Source organism: Phalangium opilio, unplaced genomic scaffold, assembly GCF_054372755.1.
Source record: "Phalangium opilio isolate 3A_F unplaced genomic scaffold, DU_Popi_V2 ptg000043l_1, whole genome shotgun sequence".
Lineage (NCBI taxonomy): Eukaryota > Metazoa > Arthropoda > Arachnida > Opiliones > Phalangiidae > Phalangium > Phalangium opilio.
Window position 1 is genome coordinate 3,075,723 of NW_028324167.1, and position 19,431 is coordinate 3,095,153.

The window sequence follows — 19,431 nt, forward strand, 5'->3', positions numbered from 1 at the left end:
GTAAATTTTTACTTCCATATCTAGGTCAATAAGTTTGTAAAAGTAGACCTCTTGACTCGGAAAGGTAATATTTTGGTTTTTCCAACTTATTAGAAATTTAACTTGACAACACAAACGCCTTCAACCTAAAATATATGGCGTCGGAAAAAACCTGACCAAAACTATGCCTATGACGTCACGCATTCATCGCTTCCTATTGGCCACCGCTTTTCTCTCCATAAAAATTTGTGGAAAAGTCGAAAACTATTCCGTGCTATAGCCACCAAAAAAGCGCGAAAGTTTTCGGCAAGTTACCGTCAAAAAACGGCGAAATTTGCCGCGTTTTGGGTCAGTGCATCTTTAAGGAAACCAGACTAACCCCCTATAATGTGCACCTACCCCTATCGTCGGTGGAATGATGCGTGGAAGGAAATTTAAACGGGTAAACAAGATAGGTCGATTTGAAGCTAATAATCTATAGCAGGGTTTTGGGTGCTTATGGTTACTGGTTTTGAAAATGGATGTTGGGTTAGCACGGTAGTGCCGAAGGTCAATGCCTACTTCTTGGTGCTTCCGAAGATATAGAAACGAGTGTAACGCTGCAGGCGGACAGTTCTCATCAGGGGCGGACTGATGTTGTTTTCTTTCTTTGGGCATTGTAGGCTCGCGGCCCCCAAAAAGGCTCATGCAGCCCCAATATTGGCGCTGTAGCCAAGGATGTTTGGCTGATCGTTTGTCAACGCCTTTCAATTCCCGGTACCCCGAATTGACAAACCAAATTGAAATACCAATTTCTTACGTATTTTAATTCTGAGTTTATATATTAGGGCAAAGGAAAAAACCGAGCCTTGTTTAGATAAATTGAGATGAATTTACCACATACTCGATGAAATTTCTCTTTCTACAGTCATAATCATTAAAGCTTCCAGATAATATTTTCATAGTGATGATTTTGGTCTGTTATTAACAATTTTTACTTTTTTAGTTTGGAAAAGGTTCTTTCGCAGCTAACTTGACACAAGGACAACGCTAAAAATATTCGTATACCATAAATACGGTACGCGACAATTTGGTCTCACCGATTTGGTCTTGCTGTTTGGGTCTCGCCGATTTGGCCTCGCCGATTTGGTTTTAGGACAAATGGGTCCCGTCACAAATTGGTATCAGGACAATTGGGTCTTGGGGCAAATGGGTCTCGCGACACTTTGGTCTCGAGACAAATTGGTCCCGGTACAATTGGGTCTTGGGACAAATTGGTCTCTGGACACGAAAGTCTCGTTTTAAAAAAATTATCACCCCTTCATTATATTTAAGCCAGTCAATTTTAACCGAAAAAACCAAACCAAACATTTCCTAACCAAACCAAGACTAACCTTACCTTACCCAACCCAACCCAACCTATCCTAACCAAACCTAACCTAACCAAACCTAACGTAACCTAACCTAACCTAACCTAACCTACCCTTACCAAACCAAACCAAACATAACTTAACCCAACCCAGCCCAATCCAACCTATCCTAACCTAACCCAACCCATTCAAACCAAACCTAAACTAACCAAACCTATTCTAAACTAACCAAACCTAACCTAAACTAACCAAACCTAACCTATCTCAACCCAACCTTGTTTGGATGTAAGAATTTATTTATATAATGAGTATGAAAAGCCCGCCTCTTAGCACGAACAATTTATTAGCAATAATAGAAATATTTTGGAAAAGGTGGCTGCTAATTAATAGGAGAATAACCTGGAAAAGGTGGCAGCTAATTAATAGGAGAATAACCTGGAAAAGGTATCAGCTAATTATTAGGAGAATATTTTGGAAAAGGTGGCAGCTAATTAATAGGAGAATATTTTGGAATAAGGTGGAAGCTAATTAATATAAGAATATTTTGGAAATTGTGGCAACGAATTATTGGGATCATTGTTTTGAAAAAGGTGGCAACAAATTATTGGGACCATTGTTTTGGAAAAGGTGGCAACGAATTGGACCTTTGTTTTGGAAAAGGTGACAACGAATTGGACCTTTGTTTTGGAAAAGGTGGCAACGAATTATTGGGACCTTTGTTTTGGAAAAGGTGGCCACTAATTAGGTAACGAAATAATCACGAGACCAAATAATCACGATACCAAATAGTCCCGAGACCAAAATATCGCAGTATTTTTCATAGCACCCCTCCATTTTGGGGCTGAAAAGGTGAAGTAAGCTTATTATTGGTGTTTTAGTCGCTTAGTATGGGGCTCTATGGGCTGCCATCGGTCCTTCAGTATTGCTTTGTCCATGAGATAACCCTCCATTCTCGAGCTACGGGATATTAAAAATAGACGCGTTTTTCAATAATATTGTTTTCCAGCCTCACTCGACCTGTTACCGAAATGACGTGCTTCCGCTTTTAAAAATATCCGCTAGAGGCGACACTATTAAAAACTGTTTGCCTTTGCCTAGAGAGACGCCCGATAACAGAGCTGGAATTTTCTCTTAGTTTAGTGGCCCCTGGGGTACAGCGGCATAACGTAACAAAATTCTCACTGGTTACGACCGTTGTCTCTCAGAGCCTTAGAGGTGAGGGCTATGGTTTTTAAGACAATATTCAACAGGATGACCCTTGAAACATGTTGTTATTGCTCGGAAATACCAATCGATGGTTGTTTTCAGATATCCATACAGTTGCCAGACTCAAATGTTTTTGTTTGGAATAAAACAAAGTTACTGTATATCCGAAGCTTTTGAAATCTGAGTCTGTTTGGGGTAACCTTTTTTCAAGTTTTCACTATAGGGGCGCTAGAGATGCCGATGCCCTATTCAAGTATGCCTCCCTATTTCCTTTCATATCCAGGGGGATATTAATCTGAGACATAACCGTTCGCGTTAAATCCTTTATTAGTGGGGATGTATGTTCCGAAGCTATTTCCAGATCCTTGGGTCATTTCCCTGATGTCTAACACACCTTGTTCTTGGTATATTGTCATATCAACACGAATATTTGTTGAATCTTCTATGAACCACGGCTGGGCTGGGATAGTTCCACTTTCCATGAAAATTGTAATTTCTTCTCGTCTATCCCATATTTGTTTAAATTCTGACTCCGTCAGGATAATACTTGATGTACCATCAGAAAACCCAAGTCTAATTTTACAGTCCGGGGTAACAGTAATTGATTTTCGTTGTGAGAGATAGAATACATTGGATCCCATCCTACAATAGAACAATAACCAAAATATACATTATTTTAAAGATTTCCCACAAAACATTTAGACTATTCTGAAAGAACAAAAAGATATTGGTACTTACATTTTGCTTCTCTTGATGATAATCTTCGATGTCTTTTCTGTTAAAATGTAGGAGCAGAATGATCTTTCTGTTTCTTGAAGAGGATATTAGTTCAATTTTATCAGTAGAAATGATAATATACACAGAGCACACTAAACTAGAATTTCCCAATTTTTCTTGGGAAAGACAATGTTTACAAATGACTGTACTGATATAAAGCGATAGTTTACCCTATCTTCATATAGTATCGTGTTTATGATAGAGCTACCATATCTCACATTAACATCTTTCATATTTCCAGTCGTTAAGACCAAAGATGAGAAAATAATTCATTCCATCAAAACTGAAAGAGAATTGAGGGGGCGAGCACGTTATTAATGACCGAGAAATGGCTTCACTTTAGAATACGAGGAAAAAATATTCAACTTTAATAAAAATGTGCTGTTATAAAAATATTTTAAACTGAACCACGTGGTCATCTTTAACTCTGAACAAACTTGGATGCAGAATTATATATTTTACTATGAACAAATATAAACAAAAAATCGGGGTTGGACCCTTGCCAGAAATTAAATCATCAGGGTCGATCCAAGATGGAGTCAGGGTGGATCGAAGATGGATCCAGGGTGGATCGGGGGTGGATCCAGGGGGCATCTACTTGTGCCAAGTATGGCCAAATGCCACTACTAACACAGTTTCTATCGCAGATCCATTTATTCTGACAGGGAAGATAAATACAGTTCTGTGTCTACTGCAAAAGTCAGTAATCCGACAAACCCATTAACGGAGATACGGAAAAGTTCCCGCGTCTGCCAGGCTAAAAAACCTTTATTCTTGCCAATATTGTCATCGCAACAGATAACTTCACTAGCCCAATCTTCAAAATATCTGAGGCCCTTAAACATAGACTGAATTGGGGCAGAATCAATTGAATCGGCTCGCTTGTGGCATAATAATCCCTCTTCAAAAATTTCGTTGCAAGATTTTAAATAGAAAAAACATTCCATTACAGCATCTCCGTCTTCAGGCTTATCTTCAAACTTCGGATTGGCATAATTCTACAATTCTCCAAGAACTGGACGCTGCTGCATTATATAAGCAGGTGTCATATTTAACTACGTCCACGAATCTCTATCTATATGCGACTGTAGTACACCTTTAACTACGAGCATCTTCGCGTTTCTTCAAATCAACAATATGATCCCAGTCGAAATGAGTTCCGTTTCTAACAAAGTACCTGGTTTCTTTGGCTGTTGAATGCGCTAGCGCATTAATGAGATTCTTCATTTCATGACTTGGACAAACTATCCAATAAACCCATAATGCCGGATTAAAGGGGTTTCTAAATTTAACCTCGATGGAGAAATCTGTTTTCAACTCGTGTGTTTGGAACTTTTGCACACCCAGACTTTGCCCTAATGCAGCTATGTTGTTGCTTCCGCCATCACATACAAGTCCAATTCAGTGGTGTAGCTACAGGGGAGCAGAGCCCGCTACTGCAGGCAGGCCCGTGGCTTTTGGGGCCCTTTCGACATTTTCTTTATACATTATGGTTTGAATTTTTTACCTGACACTGTCAGAGCTAGAAGGCCCACAACGAGCTTCATAAACTAAAAAGTCAAAAATTGGGCCAAAATGCGTAATAGCCGTACAGAAAAACGACACGTTGAAGCGTGGGAATAAAGTAAATAAACGAAATTCCAATCAGTAGATTGCAGATATCTTGTTCCTGCCACGTGACCTGTGAGTTGAGACGTAGACTAATACTTACAGCCTAGTCAGCTACAGTGGGTGAATACTGTCTGCTTAATGCTTATGATGCCCCAAATTCACCATTAACCTGGCAAAACTACCACTCTAGTGATGTCAATGGTTAGTGGAAGAATACATTTCTAGGGCCCCAGAGGTCCTAATATTCCTATAATTTCCCAAATCGTCTTATATTTTTGGGATTTCGAAGAAATATTTTATATTTCCAGCTGTATGACATTTTAAACGCAGAATTGGTGAGATTGCATTTTGTCAGAGCAAAATATCTCGGAGCTCGCTTCGCTCGCTCAGGAATTTTTTATATACAATTATCACTTAATTGAATTTATACGATTTGTTTTATGGTTTTTATATGAAACGATAACAATTACTTTGCATTCTGAGCTCCGCTCCAAAATAACACAATTGAATTTCACCTTAGACCTTTCATTTAAATATCTAAGCTCACAGATTGAGGTCGACAGACCATTAAAATATATTTGATTATAAAAAGAATGAGGAAAATCTGTCACCTCTGAAAAGCATCTCTTCCTAACTGACCCTCTCAAATAACTTGATTTGGTCATTTTCATTAACTTTTAGGTCCCTTTTGCTTACAATTTTTTAATTATTAGTCTTTTTTCAAAGTAAATCTAATTGTGAGTTTGTGTGAGCCCTTCAGTATTTCATTAGATCAAGGTGCGATGTAACACAATTTAAAGAATCTGACGTTTTCAATAAAATATTATTATCCACACTCTAAATCTAATCATTTATGAGTACTATATAATCCTGTAATTTGATGAATCTGGTCCTATATAATGGTATAATTTTGCGAAGGGTATTCTATTTTTCGTATTAACAAATCTCGGAATGAGTATTCGCCCTGCATTGCTGTTAAGGGGAGTGAGCCATGTATGTGCGAGAAATCTTAGTAGAGAGCAGCGATAAGGCTCATTTACTATGAAATGTGAAAGGGAAAAGTACTACTAATATTAAACGTTCGTGATGCTCCCATACTTTTTGAACGCTCAACACTCGAGAAGGAGCCCTAACTGTCGGGCTGCGGGCGGGCCCAACAAAGGTCGTTACGCCACTGGTCCAATTGTGGTAAAAACAACAGTGTGAAATGCCCACATCACTCACTGAAGGGTAGACGTTATCGAGGCGTTGGAAACTGGTTTGGATGAAGGACCAATTATGTCAAAGTTCGTGCAAACACATCTCCACAAATATTGAAGGACGTATTCCCCTTCTAAAAAGTGAAGAAATCGTTATAGGCTCACGGTTAGAGGCGAGAGAAAGCAAATATTCCTACACTTTATTTCATGTAAAGCCCACATCACTCTCTGAAGGGTAGACGTTATGGAGGCGTTCGAAGCTGGTTTGGATGTCATAAAGTAAGTAAGTCACCTCATCGCTTATGACTGATCCGGATACCGAAATCTTCAAACTACCGCCCTTAATTGTTATCTTCGTCCTTTCAAATACAACCCCGCTGTTTAATCTGTTGAGTCAGCTAGTATATCAGAAAATAGAAGATTATACAGTCGGCACCAAAATCTTTAGCCCTAATTTTCGAGCCCATGTGTTGTTGCACGGAGAACTATTTCCGCTCATAGATAATTTTTAAGAAGCCGGTGGACGCAATTGCTGGCATTTCTGGCAGCAACTTTCCAAGATGGTGGCGAAAGCTGACGCTCTAGAGCAGGATATTTTTTATTAAATTTTTCGGATTGTAAACATTGTCTGCAAATCCAAATAAATTTGGAAATGGCTCGTGCCAACATCAGTAATTACCCCACTCCCTGAATTATCCAAACAGGTTTAATAATTTGTTTTCTTAATTTTTTTCTATTGTTATCTGATTATCAAAACGTCTGCAGCACAAATCCTTCTTGAACGTCGTTTAAGTTTTTGGTCTCGGGAATGGAAAATACTCTAAATTACTTCTATTAAGCCTGAGTTTCATATAATTTTCCCAATTCTAACACAAAACCACTCCCATTGTTTTTAAACCATCATGACACGAGTAGAATAGGTTAATTGAATGTATAGTTATAAATAGAAATTTAAAAGTAAATCAAAGAAAAACATTTACTTAGTTCTTTGATATATAACCGAGATTTTAAGACTCGATTTTAGGCGCCATTTCTACCGGAAATAGGATCATACTGATGGGACTATGAATCAAAATTACTATTCGGCATATCGAAAATTCAAGGACTATTGTGGTAACAATATTAGCAACATAAATCATCAACTGCATTTTCGTCTGCTACCACCCATCTGTACCAACCAAACTATTGGCTTCCTACCTTACGATTTGCGATTTATTTTATAGATTGCGGATGCCTCTTCGACATATTACCTGCCATATCCAGAAGCTCCTCAACTAGTTCACCTACCAACTCCCGCTCAGTATGGAGATCATTATATAATTACGACCTTCAACGCTATCAACAACCACGATGATGAACGTTTATTGATACAAGGCTTCGATTCAACTACTTGGCTAATTACGATCCTGTTAATCGTGGCAGTGGCTTTCGTATCACATCTTGAAGAAAACCTCAAAACAATGGTCTGTTCTCAGTTGACAGCCTTTTATGAAAATCTGTGGGAACTCACCTGTTGTTTCTTCGAAAACTGTTAAGTACTGCATTGAACATTCCACCCTCTAATTGCCGGTTGGCACAGCTCCTCGAGTTAAGTCAGAATGTTGAATTTTAACCAAGTTCAAATCTTTACAGTTCCAACGAACTTCGACAAGCGGTCAGTCGTTTTAAGATGTTCCTGGTTATTCTTCTCTTTTGCTTTCTTAAAATTGTATTCCTCTGCACTCAAGAGCGAAATGACAATTGACAAATCGGTATTCGTGGATAATATCGACGACCTTCTACAGAATCCTCGACTAAGACCCATAGTACAAGATCACTATGCGGTTGGCGTGGCAATTAGAGTAATAAATATTTATTTTAGCTATTTAAATTCTTTTTGTTATGGGCATGGCTATGGGCATGGTTACGGTATCGCTAACACAATAACCGTGACGTCACGCTTTACACCGGACGTATATGTCCGTGTCTGTCTGGCGGGAACCGTGTTCGCAGTTAGCGAATCAGAGCAAAGGTGTTCCCAAGATCTATATATCGCACTAAATCATGTCCTATCCACTGACAGCTTAGTTAGTCGTCCATTTCACAGAGACACCACCATCTATCCTTATTGGCACCAATCTGTACTTAGCGGCTTCATACAACAGCATCTTCTGGTCTTTGACTATACCACATATAGTATCGTTGGGGATAAGATATACGCGGCGATCAGTAGCCTCGCATGGCGAGGCTTCCTCCAAAGGTTACAAAGAATGTGCTTTTTACTATCACGTTTTTGGAATAAGCCGCTTTATATACACCAATTTTCAAACAATCGCAAATAAAGCATACGCTAGATGTCGAACATCCAAAATAGCAAAGTTTCAATTGATGTTAGGACTAAAGTTTCTTAAAAAGATTTAACTACAAATAATTTAAAAAAAGGATGAAAATAATAATTATTATATTTATGAAAATAATATTTATTATATTTATGAAAATAATATTTATTATATTTATGAAAATAATATTTATTATATTTATTAAGTTGTTGAAGAAAAACCTCTTTTAACTGAAAGTTCCCTAATCGGACGAGTAATGAAGATTTTAAGTAGTGATAAAATGTTCATTTTAGCACTTCAACGGGTGCAACGGCTAATATGTGAAACCATTATAACCTTTTCTATAACATTAGAATATTTCATTATTTCACTTTTAACATCAATGCAGAACCACTAAACGTCGATAAATAGCAAAAATCACACACTTAACACCTTAAATAGGAAGTCTTAAAAGCCTATTTGTTTCTCATTGATGTTGTCAAGAATAAAACAAATGCGAAGATTTCTCGCCTTGCAAAAAGAATGGAGAAAAACGGAATTTTCCTAAAAGATTTTAAAGAGCAAACAAGACTTTTCGCCAGTGGAGTTGGAGCATTGATCATAGGCGACTACATTATGTTTGATTTTCTCTTGGACCAAATAGATGAAATAGAAAAATTTAACAGGAAAGTTTACATTGGGAAAGAGAATGTTTTACCAACAATCGGTTATGCCCTATTCAACAAAGGACTTCCTTTGATTGTTCGTGAACGAATGAATTACTTGTGAGTTAAAAATAAACTTGCACACTAGAGCCAATAGGATACAGTTAAATTTACTCGAAAAATTCCTCAAAGGAGGTGTTGCATACTTTTTTAAAGATAATGGTTGCGGTGTAGTCCTGGATTAGCTTAACAATTTCCTGCTTAAAATAACGAGCGGAACATATATATGTACGCGATCGTTTGAAATTTTAATCAAAATCAACCTTTTTAATCGATTCTTATTTCAAGTCTAAAAAGAGTTTACAAATGCGACAGATTCTAATATCATTTTATAATAACAGAATTATTCTCTATTTCAAATATCAAACGTTTCCATCATATTATGCGAAATAAGGGCTTAAATATCCAGAAAAGTCAATTCCTATTTTGCGGTGACCTCGTTCCTATTGTTCCGTTCTATTGTTAATTTTATTTTAAAAAAATTAATAAAGTGGCTCAAACCAGGGATAGATTTAATTTTAGAAGTAGGAATGGAGAACAGAGTAATTTGGGTGCGCATCAAAGTCCCGGACCCCATTCCGCGGTACGGGGTGGGGAATGAAAGAAGAGGCAGGTCATAGCGACAGAGGCAAAAAGGAATTTCGTATTTTTCGCCGTCCCCGTCAGCAACGTCATCAAAACATAGTTTAAGTGAGCAGCCAATAAGACAATTTAAACTTTTCGTTTCGTGTTGGAGGGAGGAGCTCCATACTGGTCTATAAGTCTCAATGAAGTAATTACTAACCGTTCTCCATTCCTACTTCTAAAATTAAATCTATCCCTGCTCAAACTTTATTTCGGGAAACATTGAATATCTCAATTCATAAAACTATCAAGGGTGCATGAACCATTTTCATATTGTTTCAGAATTTTACTGTTTGACGAGACGAGACAATCCGAACCGAGGAAAAGACGTGATGCTTTGAGATTTAGAAAAATACTGCTTTTAGGAAAGTCTTCTCTTCAGGAGGTTGGACCGCTGTCCGTTCAATTTCTTGCCAACGTTTTTGGGATCATTGCATGGGGACTTCCTTTGTCATTGCTGGTGTTGTTTTGCGAAATTATCGTTAACGCAATTTACTTGTCGAAGCAGAAGAAAACAATCCCACGCCTTTTCGTACGTCGATAAAAGTTGCACCGGTTTTTCTTTTTAAATATTCTTGTCAGATCCTGGCTCAACGCCATTAAACAATTTATGGACCTCGATAATATAATGCACAATGAATTTGACGAATGTTTTCAGAAAAATATCTCATGAACCTTTTCTCATTGTAAATCGCAGTTATATAATTTATCAACGTAAGTATTTAATCATATATTGTACAGTAATTTTTCCCTGTTCTACATGCAGTATCCACGTAAACATAATGGAAATGACCTCTAAGTACCTATGTCTGCCTACACTCCATTTCACCCCAAAACCTGCAGCCGTATTCAGCTGAAAACTCACTAATACGACCACGCCCCCTCGGCGTATTAGTCGGTCACATGATATCCTGGCAATGTTAATCCAACGGCAATGATTGGAGACCTGCTCTAGTCGCCGCCAGGCGCCGCACGAGGTGGTGCGAAGTGCGCATGCGTAGTACTCAAGACTAGTGTTGACGATAATGTAATTTTTTTCCTAAACCCGTCACGTGTTGTGCACGTAGACGAACACTGATAACAAGGAAGATGTTATTGTTGGATTTTGTAAACCTCTCTTCAGCAACGGCAGTGCCAACAGCGGGGAGGTTAAGAGCACCATACGCCGGAATATGACGAATTTGGAGGTAAAATATATGAGAAATGGTGCCGTTGGCCTCTCCGTCGTGGCAACATCTCCACAAGCGTCTGCTCTTAACATTCTCATATTAGTGAGTCGTGAGTTCGTTTAAGCACGTGGTTTAAGCGCGGTTAATCGGATTTCGGTAATAAAATAAAATTGAAACAAATTCATAATAACAACGAATGCTTTTTATTGAATTATATTTCTTTAAAGTCAACTTAAATTGTACAACTCGTGTAATGACCTTACTATGGGTTACCACTACAGTATGGCTACTAAGGGCTTGCTTTGTGCAAAGGAACAAAAGCTCGAGGCAGATAAGAACTATTTTATGAACCTTGATCAGAAACGACGTATAATGAGAATAACAATATTTAATTCGCAACAACATTCTCCGGTAAGCACAGATGCGATCAAACTCGGGGAACTGATATATTAAATAGTGTAACGCCACTGAACCCCTTCACATCGTCACGTTTCAACAAATGAGGAAGGGTCATAGAGTGCCATGGTTTGTGATGACAGCGGTTATGTTCGTAAGCCGAACTCGATGAAGTGTGGTCCGTGGCGAAACAAATACAAGTACATATACACATGTCAAAAGCATGTCCGTAAGATAAGTGTAGTTACCTTCTTTGCGTCCTCTGCTGACACCAGTTATGGACATACGTTGAATATGTCGCTAATTGCGTTACTACAATGGGAAGCTAAAATATATTTTGTGAAGAAGGCGTGAAATGTGTTGGTTTCTTGTTATTACAATGTCTAACCATAATGAGAGCGTCATACCGATTTGTCTCAGGAGTAGCAGTACACGCCATGTGTGGCACTTAGCGTCACCCGAGAAACACCACTTGGAGGTGGCCACACGTTGTTTCCCATGGGGAGTTTTGTTGATGCAGGTCCCCTTGCCAATTGCAGTCGCTGATTGAGTAGGGGAGTTTTGATGACGCACTTCCCTTTGCCTACTGCGGTCGCAATCGGGTCGGGGAGTTTTGATGACGCAGGTCCCGTTGCCTACTGCGGTCGCAATCAGGTCGGGGAGTTTTGATGACGCAGGTCCCGTTACCTACTGCGGTCGCAATCGAGTCGGGGAGTTTTGATGGCAGGCCCCCTTTCCTACTGCACAGCTCAATGCCTACAAAATATGGGTGTCAGTATCTTACAAACACATCCATTTAATTTAATTAGACGTAGATAAAGCTTCACGTTGAATCACACCTTCCTGTTAAAATGAATTATAACTGGTTTTCGCAGATGTTTATGAGGTGTTGCCGAACACGATAACCAGCCGCTGAAGCCTGCCCATTCGCAGGGGCATCATCGTCGACCTGCATTGCGACAACTGCGTCATTCTCGACAGCACCATCTTCTACGAAAGAGGTACATATTGTTGTACTGATGAGGAGTATGCAAAGAAAGTAACAAGCAATCTCACATACCATTATCCTCAGGCAAGGGTATCTTATTTGCCAAACACATGTTGTGAAGAATGCAACAAGCTGTTATAATGCGGCACACTTTGTCCGGATGGTAGCATAATTTGCCTCCTGAGCCAGCAAGGCAACGAAACCGTGACTTGAGGACGCCGTTAAGGCGCTCGGTGACGTTTCGTCCTACATAAACAAACATAAATTTCACAGAAAAAACTATTACCGGCCACACAAGGAAATAATGCACAACCTACCACGAATATGCCGGGTGTTAAATTCCACCTCTGCCGGCGTTTGTGGGCGGTATACTGGCACCATGAGCCACGGTTGTAAGGGGTAGCCTCCATCACCAAGAAGGTAACCATGGGACATGTCCCCTTCAACAAATGCCTCAAACAGCCTGCAATTTCGCCAGATGAATGAGTCATGACCGCTACCAGGCCACCGAGCTGCCACATTCATGATGCGCAATTCGTTGTCGCTGACCTATTGTAAACGAAACATTTTAATGAAAACGGATTTGTTATGAATAAAGCAAAATGTCTCACAAGTTGAACGTTAATGGAGAATGCCCCTTTCTGTTCCTGTACGCATTACTGTTTGGTGAAAGGCCTTTGATTGGAACATGCGTACAATCAATTGCTCCAATAACGTTTGGTAAGCTGCAGGTGGCCATAAAAGACGCCTATGATCGTAACAATTACAATAAATAAACGTTCCGTTGGAAAGCTAATATCTGAGTAAATTCATACCTTCATAGACCTTACTGACGCCTCATCTGTTGGAAACGATATCAAATCACTTTTGACATTAATTATGGCATTTGTGACCCGTTCAATGCTACGACTGACTGACACCTGACTCATGCCGTGTTCGTAGTTGCTGGCCAGAGCGTGCTGAAAGGTCCCCGAGCCATAAAACAGCAGTGTTACGAGCACTTTATCCTCCACCCCAATAACATCCACACCACGGTCATGGTCTTTTTCCAATTGCGGCCTAAGAGCTAGGCATAAGGCGCGCACACTTAAAATATCCAAACGATACTGTGAAAGAAATAACTCCTCTGGTAACAAGAACGCATTACGCCTCTGTCGGAGATATTGCTCGTCATCGAAAACGACAGCAATCGCTATGTAGTTAGCTATCTGCGCCATAATTAATACTCTTAACTGAGTGTACTTTTAATATGTATATTCCACAATAAATAAATCTTACTGTTCCCGCTGTAAACTCAATGTAATATGCTTCCCAGAGCTAAGATGAAACCTATATTTTTTTTTTGGAGGTTTCATTGCGAGTGGGTCAGTGGACCGCGGCAAGGATGTGATTATTCAGGTATCAGGATGTGTATAAGCAGGTGAAGGAAATGAGGTTTACTTGGGAGGTGACGGACAGGGTCTGGGGGTCAAATCACCTCCGGCGGACACGGGGCCCTCAAACTTTGCCGCCCAGACGCTTGGCTTACAGGAGTGCGCCACACTCCCGGCTCCAGATGAAACCTATAGCGCCACAAGCGTCAAGTTTTCACTGTTTTCAAAATTCCCGCCATTTAGGGTGCTGCTATCCTCACCGCTTGTGGCGCTGCGATTGCTCAAGGTTGAGTTCAAAACTTCAAATATCCCGCCATTTATGGTGCTGTTCTACTCTCCGTTTTGGCGCTAGTGAGCCTAACATGATAGCCGGATATCACGTGACCCACTAATACGCCGAGGGGGCGTGGTCGTATTAGTGAGTTTTCAGCTGAATACGGCTGCTGGAATTGAATTATAAGAGACTTTTATTGCACTTTAGTTTAGCGTACTTTAATTACGAAATTCGAGTTGAATAAAGAAATACTCCTGATAGGGTCGTTCCGTAATTTTCTGTCACATAATTGTCTATACAAGATCGCGTGTTTGATTTGATGGCCCTTAGACGCTGTTAGGGTTATTGCATGCTATCTTAAAAAGTATTTTTAAACCTGTAAGTGCTTCGCCGTGTTTGTCTATCGAAACGAAAAGCATCGGTAGAGCAAGGAATGGGAAATTAACGCGTGATCTTAGAAAAAATACAGCTCGGAGCTAGTGGGAGGAAAACACTACTATGAAAATTCCACAAAAGGTTGTCAGGCCACGCCCACTTATATTTATTTATTAATAACAAATTAACAAGCGACGAGATTTGGTGAATAAAAATCTCTCATTCGCCTGTCCTCTTGTAAGCGCTGACTTTAAAGGAAACAAGGAATAATGATCTACCTAACAGCCACTGATGGGTTCATGGAGCGCATGTATTTTACGATACATTCACTAGTGTAGCTTTTAGATTTAAGTAGTCAATATTATTATTTTTACTGGCTTGGTCAGATAACTGTACCGTATAATTTCATAGAGTATACTCTAGGTGGCGGTGCCACAACCTTATATCGAAATTTAACAACAATTACACTGCAATAAAATCTACGTTTCTATGTAAAGATGTTGAAAAATCTTCGAATATGTCTTGTTCTAATAAGCTTCGATGCTTTATATATTTTTAGCTCGTTGATTTTCTAATTGATGCCTTATAATATCGTATTATGAGAAAAACTACTTTGGCCGCTATAAAGAGAACTTTAATTAAATTGCATCGACCTTGTTGAAATCTTCCTCATCAACTTCGCTTTTTTACGAGGGCCACGTATTTCTGAATTTTCATCATCGTCAATTGGTGAACGACAATTACTCACGATCAAGAAATTACGGCTTTTCGTTCAAAACGTTTCTATATTCTGACAAAAGGTGACCCTGGCAGTAAAAAATAATAACTCATTTCCCTTGGTCTTAAAATGCCACAGCTTGCTGTTCCTTTGTCTACACACTCAAAAATGGATATGTTTTAACACCTTTAAAGAAGTTTTAATGGGTCCAAATTTGATACAGTTTCAAGTGTCTGAAACCATTTAATCACACTTATTTGAACTATGCGTTTCAAAAATAAGAAAAGAAATTGTGCAAATGAGGTGCAGTTTATCACCTTTTTAAGTCTTACATTGCAGTAAAAGTTAATTGTTACTATTTTGTGAGTGTTGTTCAATTCCTTACGGGGTGAGGCATAGCACCTTTGCGAGTTTAAAATAACACTTTAAGAGAGTGCCATATCACTGTTAAGAGTGTCTCATAACACCTTTAAGACTGTCTCATAACACCTTTAGCAATGTTTTAAAAAGGTACCTTACCACCTTTTGGCCAATTTCTTAGTTTTATTCAAGGGATAAAAATATTTTATTTCATGAATACCATAAATAAAATAGGTGTTAATTTTCATTTAATTGAAACAATTAAGATTTTTTATTGTGTGGATTGGCTTTAATACTAAAACCATTAATATTATAAAAATGGTAGACCTCATTCTAGAAACAAGTTATTGAATTTGTAACCCGCAGTATTGTAATTGTCCATGTTTAATTTCAAACGGTGTTTTAAGGGTTAAACACATTTTTAACACTATTTCTTTGTGTGTACGCAGAAAGGTTTGTCCCTAATTTTAACCCGGTGCCCCAAAAGTCCGGAATTGAACCCGGGACCCTCTTTCTGCGAGGCAATGGCGATAATCGCTACGCCACCCCACACAAGGGATAAGGGACGTCCAGTCACGCCCTTACAGTCCCTTGTTTAAAGGTACTGTAAAAGGGTTGGCGTAAAATTGAATTTTTTTTTAAAATGTAATCCGACGTCAGCAGCTGACGTAAAATGCGTTAAAGAAGAATTATTTGAATTCCTCACCTCCGGCTAATTTTTCTTGTGATTGGTTGTGAGCCTCCCCTCTCCGGTGTTTCTCCAAACCCCACCCCGAGAGTCCGAGACCCGTTAGCTGCGTTTGCTAGAACCGTCGACCGTAAACTAATAGAAAAGGCGCTGTGATTGGCTGCCGGATAAGACTGAATAATCCTAAAATAGAAAAATACCTCAACACTATTTTCGCGGAAAGAAGGAAAGCCTTTTTTTTGCTTACCCCAGGGGCTGTGACGTTAATATCGACTTTTTCAAAAAAAATAAAAACCAACACCTTATATTCGCCGCAAAGTAATGGGTGTTTTAACGGTGTAAAAAAACTTTCTTGGAATATATATTGTATGCCAGTTCACGAGTCGTGCTGAGCGAGCCTTTAAAAAAAATGATCGAGCCGCGAGCCGAGCTGGTTCGGTTAACATATATATGTATAACAAAAATTGCTACTACCAATGTAAGACTTGAGAACGACTAGAAATGCTATTCCATGTTTAGAAATGTGTGGTTCAGTAAAACCCGCTCGATGAAAAGTGAAGAAATCGTTATATGCCCACGGTGTTTTTAGACGCGAGAGAAAGCAAATTTTCCCACGCTTTATTTCATGTAAAAATACAACGGAACGCTATTGGTGGAGAGAACCAGAACAAAAAGGAAAGCACTATTTCAGTGACTAATCTCGCGAGTCGTAGTAGCTCGATGCCTATCGAATCGGCTCGACCTTGAAAAAGCTCGCCCGTTAATTATTCGAGCCGCCAAAGTGTCGGCTCGGCTCGAACTCGGCTCACTCGTCACGAGCTCGTGAACAGTCCTAGATATTCTCACCTTAAGAAAACGGATAATTCTTGAATTACACATTCTATTCTGGTACATTCTGACACTGCAAACAATGACTGACATCTCGGGAGCCCCTCAGTTTATTGAATTTTTTTGTGATATTTAATTATCATCATGGATTGCATTTAGTCAGTCGTCACAACCGATAATTTAGTTATAGATTTAAAGCAGTTCAGGAACACTCATTTTAAGTGTCCAGTGGGCATGTCACTAGCGTTCGCTAATTTAATCTGACGATGACTTAATAAAATTAAATGATCCTTAACTTCAAACTTGTACATCATAACACGTACAGGCATTAAAAACTGTCTCTAAGAAGAAATGTGACGCGTGCCACGGCTAGCGCCACAACTGCTTTATTGTGCACTGTGAAATGTTAAATTTAAAAACAAATTTAAGACCCAGACAAGTTTAGTTCAAATATAGTTAGGATTAACCATCTGAGTTTCGCCACAATTGTATTTATTCCTAAATAAAATGAGCAATGTTTTAGGCATATGATAACAGTATTCACCAATAATACATTTTCTCACTATCCATAATTATAAAATATTAATAAGCGTTTCACCAAGAAGAGATATACCTATAAGAAGCTTTAAATTCAGCTCCGGTGCTAGCGTGATAGTCGACAATGCCCCTTCATGGGTGGGGGAGGAGGGTGGAAACGGAGGCGGGACTTATCTATGTTTTCCACCATCTATCTCTTTCACCTCTTCGTTAAGCCTTGATTTGGTTTTTGGAACTCACGATTCACAAAATCATTAGTACACTTGAACAGATTTAGAAATAATTATAGCGCGCTTTGCACGTAGGGACACGAATTTTGAAGTTGGGTTCAAAATTTTTAACAAACTAGTTAATGCCAATAAAAGCAATTCGAGTACCGTTTCAACACCGCGGGCAGCCGCCATTTTCTGTTTACGTTGCTCAAGATTTTTTATCTTGTCGTAATACGTCATTCGCGTCTGTATGCCCTACCTCCACGGAATCCAATGTGAAAGCCCAGAGCAATGACGGACATAAAAGGGGTGGGTCTTACTTGTCCACTGACACCGGCGTGAGAGTAGAAACCTAAAATCTGTCCGTTTTATGCCTTCTTATAGGTATATCTCTTCTTGGTTTAGCCCAGTTTTGGGGTATTCCTTTCTTTTGTCAATTTTAAGGCGCTCTTTCTTGGGTAAATTAAAATATCTCTAAACCCCGATGACGTCGATGGTTGGTTTAAATCGTCTTGTGAACCAGTTTCAATTACCTCCAGTACTGATCCGTTGACTTCAAAAACATCAGCAATTTTCGCTTTTTCCATATTTGTCGATTCATCTTGGACATCCATTAAGGTATCTTGGGAGTCATTGTGGTTTTCCATTAAGGTATCTTGTGCCTCATTGTGGTTTTTCAATAAGGTGTCTTGGGCCTCATTGTGGTTTTCCAATAGGGTGTCTTGGGCCTCATTGTGGTTTTTCGACAGATTATCTTGAGGATCGTTTGTGAAGTTATGAAACACATCAAGTCGTTGCTCATCACGAAAAGCTCTTTTGACATTTTGACCTGTGAGACATTGTATTCCTCTTCTCAGAGCTTTCCAGGAGTCATATAAAGGATCTGGTATATCATACTCTTCTTTGTACATAACGTCAAATTCTTTCAATCTTTCGGCACTGAGACGAGCTTCCATAGCGCTTAAAGCCGCTACAAGAGGTGCTTCTGAATTGTCATGCTGTGGTTCTTTGTCGCAAGCCAATGCTAACGGTTCTGGTGGTTCTATCGCAGAATAATGGACATTCACATTATTTGAGAGGACTCCGGGCTCTTCCAGTAATGTTCCGTTTTCATCTTTCTCAAACCAAGTAGATGGATTTAATTTCGCCTCGTCAATGGCGTATCTGTTTAAAGGATAAATTCCACTGGAACGGAAACCATTAATGATTGTCCTTGGGGACATCGTGTTTACGAAACACTTTCTGAAAACCAACGAAAAGTTTTTCTTGTCCACAACTTCTCCACTATTTTCCGTCAAAAATTCATGAACGGCTTTTTTCCAGTTGCATTTCATCGACCTGAAAACGGAAACGTCCAAGGGTTGAAGAATATGAGAAGCGTGTGGTGGAAGGCAAAACAGTTCGATTTGATTCCTTTCGAAGAGGCGGCTTATTTCTATGTCAATATGACTAGTGTGGCCGTCCAGAAGTAAAACAACCGGCCTCGCTGGTGAAAGACACGGGACAAAATGGTTCGCCAACCAACCATAAAAAATCTCCGTGGTCATCCAGCCCGATTTGCTTAAAGCAAATCGTGCTCCTTCGACTCCATTTTCCAGAGGGTTGAACGTCAATCGTTTGCCGCTATATAACTGGAACGGTGGAGTAAAGTTGCCGCTGGCTGATACACCGCAGAGGACTGTTATTTGCATTTTAATATTGCCGGTGACTTGTAAAACATTCTTCTGTGTGGAAGACGCCATAACT

The 19,431-nt window shown here is 39.3% G+C and overlaps 1 long non-coding RNA gene across 1 annotated transcript; it reads right to left on the reverse strand.

Annotated features, from left to right (window-relative positions):
• Positions 1 to 11,981: 11,981 nt before the first annotated feature.
• Positions 11,982 to 12,489, reverse strand: LOC149677370 (uncharacterized). Its single transcript, XR_016366420.1, has 3 exons — positions 12,393 to 12,489; positions 12,172 to 12,322; positions 11,982 to 12,088 (listed from the first exon to the last, which is right to left on the reverse strand). It is a non-coding gene; the product is annotated as an uncharacterized LOC149677370 (long non-coding RNA).
• Between the last annotated feature and the right edge of the window lie 6,942 nt (positions 12,490 to 19,431).